General features: G+C 41.0%; 1 pseudogene; it reads right to left on the minus strand.

The window, feature by feature from the left end:
• The window catches only part of LOC110315817, a 14,411-nt pseudogene extending 10,885 nt beyond the window's left edge, over nucleotides 1-3,526 (minus strand).
• Between the last annotated feature and the right edge of the window lie 586 nt (nucleotides 3,527-4,112).

Consider the following 4,112-nt stretch of genomic DNA (forward strand, 5'->3'; position numbering starts at 1 on the left):
CTGGCTAGTTTTGTGTCAACTTGACACAGGCTGGAGTTATCACAGAGAAAGGAGCTTCAGTTGGGGAAATGCCTCCATGAGATCCAGCTGTAGGGCATTTTCTCAATTAGTGATCAATGGGAGAGGTCCCCTTGTGGGTGGTGCCATCTCTGGGCTGGTAGTCTTGGTTCTATAAGAGAGCAGGCTGAGCAAGACAGGGAAAGCAAGCCAGTAAGTAACATCCCTCCATGGTCTCTACATCAGCTCCTGCTTCCTGAACTGCTTGTGTTCAAGTCCTGACTTCCTTGGTGATGAACAGCAATGTGGAAGCATACGCTAAATAAACCCTTTCCTCCCCAACTTGCTTCTTGGTCATGATATTTTGTCCAGGAATAGAAACCCTGACTAAGACACTCACTCAGGATGATATTTTCTAATTCCATCCATTTGCCTACAAATTTCATAAAGTCATTTTAATAGCTGATTAGTACTCCATTGTGTAAATGTAACTTATTTTCTGTATCTATTCCTTTGTTGAAGAACAGCTGGGTTCTTTCTAGATTCTGGATATTATAAATAAGGCTACTATGAACATAGCAGAGCATATGTCCTTGTTACATGTTGGAGCATCTTTTAGGTATATGCAAAGGAGTGGTACAGTTGTGTTCTCAGGTAATACTATGTTCAGTTTTCTGAGGAACTGCCAGACTGATTTTCACAGTGATTGTTCCAGCGAGCAATCCCACCAAAAATGGAGCAGTGTTCCTCTTTCTCTCCGTCCTCACCAACATTTGCTGTCACCTGTGTTTTTGATCTTAGCTCTTCTGACTGGTGTGAAGTGGAATCTCAGGGTTGTTTTGATTTGTACTTATTTGATTACTAAGGATATTGAACATTTCTTTAGGTACTTCTCAGCCATTTGGAATTCCTCAGTTGAAAATTCTTTATTTAGCCATGTACCCCATTTTTTAAATAGGGTTATTTGGTTCTCCGAAGCCTAACTTCTTTTTTTATTGGATATTTTCTTTATTTACATTTCAAATGCTGTCCCGATTCCTGGTTTTCTCTCTGGAAACCCCCTATCCCATCCTGCCCCATCCTGCTTCTATGAGGGTGCTTACCCATCCAATTCTGCCTCCTCATCCTGGCATTCCCCTACACTGACATCGAGCCTTCCCAGGACCAAGGTCCTCTACTCCCATTGATGTACGATGCTGTAGCTTGCACTCTGCATGTGCACTCCTTGGCTGGTGGTTAAGTTCCTGGGAAATATGGGGGTCTGGTTGGTTGATATTGATATTTTTCCTATGGGATACAAACCCCTTCAGGCCTTTCTCTAACTCCTCCACTGGGGACCTTGTGCTCAGGCCCATGGCTGTCTGTGAGCATCAACCTCTGTATTTGTGAGACTCTAAAAGAGCCTCTCAGGGGAGAGTTATATCAGGCTCCAGTCAGAAAGCACTTCTTGGCATCCTCAAATATATCTGGGTTTGGTGTCTATATATGGGATGAATCCCCATGTGGGGCAGTCTCTATTCCACATTTTGTCTCTCTATTTGCTCATGTTGAGTATTTTGTGGGGGAACACAAAATACTCACGGGAGTCTAACTTCTTGAGTTCTTTGATATATCAGATGTAGGGTTGATAAAGATCTTTTCCCAATCTGTTGGTTCCATTTTTTTTCCTTTTGACAGTGTCCTTTGCTTCACAGTAGCTTTGGAATTTTATGAGGTCCTATTTGTTGATTGTTGATCTAAGAATGGAAGCCAATGGTGTTCTGTTCAGGAAATTTTCTATTTTCTTTATTGTTTTATTTCCACTTTCAGGTCCTGAACAGTTTTATTACTTTTCAATATTTGTTTAATTTTATTTATTTTATTTTCCTGTATATCTTTAAGGTACTCATATGTTTCCTTTTTAAAGAACTGTATCAATTGGATTCTATTTTTCTGGATTTCTTTGAGAGATTGATTTCTTTCCTCTTTAAATGTTAGTATCACTTTTTAAGTTTTTTTTTTTTTTTTTTTTTTGGATATTCTGGATTGCTGTAAAAAGGCTGCAATGTTCTGGATGTTTCATATGCTTTTATTAATTGTGTTCCTTGAAGGACCATCAACATGGATCTGTTCACTTGATGTTCTTGTTTTAGTAGGTATTATGAGAGAGATTAACCTCGGTGATCCTGGTATGACAGGCCTCTCTGATGGATATCCTTCAGTTTCTTGTTTCTATATGGTTCAGGAACTACAGGTCTGTATGCTTCAGGAACTGTAGATGCAATGAAAGTCTGAAAGAGGTGGCAGAAGAATGGTTGTCTCCTGGGGTAACAGTCTGCTCAGGGCGTCTTGGCTTCTTTCAGAGGACTCAGCAAGCCTGGAAGATGGGTGGGGAAAGGGAAGCTTACCTGTATGCTTCATTAACAACAGGTCTAGTGAAGGTGGTTAATGATGTAGGTGAATAATGGGATCTTTCTTGAATAGCAGTCTGCTCAGAGCAGCTTGACTTTTTTGAGAGTGATCAGCTAGCAAGAAGTTGGAGGTGGGATACAAAGATTACTTGTATGGTTCAGGCTCAGCAAGTCTGATAAAGCTGGGAGGAGAGTTGGTGTTGGAAGCCAGTAACCAGTCTTTAAACAATAAATTTCAGGCATATTCTATGCTTAAGTTTAATCTTTCCTGAGTCTTTGCACTAAGTACCTTGACTACATGATCAGTCCACACATTTTCCCCTCTATCTTCTAGCTTGGACCCTGACAAATACCAGATGTTTGGGGTAATAGTTTTTGTTTAAAGAAATATATTTTAAGAGCTTAGATAGCTCATAGGATGAAATATTTGCTGTCAAAGAATTAAAACAAAGTAAAGATATCAATATTATCCCCAAATACATGATAATGTTCATGAGCAATCACTGCAAAATTAAAGAGGGATGATTGTGAATATCCATAATCTTCATTTCACCTAGCTTGGACTATGTAGTTGAGAAAAAAAGAGAAATTACCGCAATGAGGAGGGCCTGCATAATTCTATGAACCATGCAGATTTAGTAATGGAAATATTCCATAATGCAAACAATGTTTGCATGAGGAATTGTGGATATACCATGCATGAAATTTTGGGTCTGTGCTACCTTACTCAGGATGATATTTTAAGTCCCTTCCATTTACATGCAAAATTCAAGATGTCCTCATTTTAAATAGCTGAACAGTAAGTATTCCATTGTGTAAATGAACCCCATTCTCTCTATCCATTCTTTGGTTGAGAGACCTCTGGGCTATTTCCAGCTTCCAGTTATTATGAATAATTCTGCTATGAACATAGTGGAGCACATGTCTGTGGGGCATTGGGCTATACACAGACAGTCTGGTCTCCAGTCGAGTTGAGATGTAACCCCGGGACCTGGTGGTGATAATTCACCTACATGGGACAGAAGGTGTTCCCTCATATCTCCTGGACTCAAAGCTCCCGTCGAAGTTACTGCCCCCACAGCTGCCACAGGAGAAGTGTGGCTTTTAGTCTTGTAGACAATGTTCCAAGCTTCTGACATTCAGGCTAAACTCCTCCCCAGTTACCTAGCAACACCATAGATAACAGCCTACCATAAGAGGGGCTGCTTAGCCCCACTTCACTCTCTTACTCTCCTCTCACTCTCTTTCTTTTCTTTTCTTTTCTTTTCTTTTCTTTTCTTTTCTTTTCTTTTCTTTTCTTTTCTTTTCTTTTCTTTCTTTCTTTCTTTCTTTCTTTCTTTCTTTCTTTCTTTCTTTCTTTCTTTCTTGCCTTTCCTCTTTCTCTCTCTATCCCCCTTCTCTCCTCTTGGCCATGCCCCCCAATTACCTTCTCTCTTCCCCTCTAACTTTCTACATTAAAGCTCTAAAACCATGGACTGTCTCTGTCCAGCAAGGCCCGCTGCACTTGAAGATGGGATAGGCTTTCCTCTAATGAGCCATTTCTAATCTTCTGATGGAAGGCCTTCCTGTGCTCCAGTAAAGGCCTGGACAAAGGACCCTTGCCTGCGTGGTAACCTCTCTCCCTCAGCCCTCTCTCCCATAACCCTGGGGCTACAGAATGTCACCCTGGGGTCCCTGGTTAGGGCCGTCCCTTGTCCACCCCTGTCGAGTGGGGTTAGTGGCTTA

The sequence above is a fragment of the Mus pahari genome, unplaced genomic scaffold (assembly GCF_900095145.1).
Source record: "Mus pahari unplaced genomic scaffold, PAHARI_EIJ_v1.1 scaffold_9221_1, whole genome shotgun sequence".
In the NCBI taxonomy this organism is placed as follows: Eukaryota; Metazoa; Chordata; class Mammalia; order Rodentia; family Muridae; genus Mus; species Mus pahari.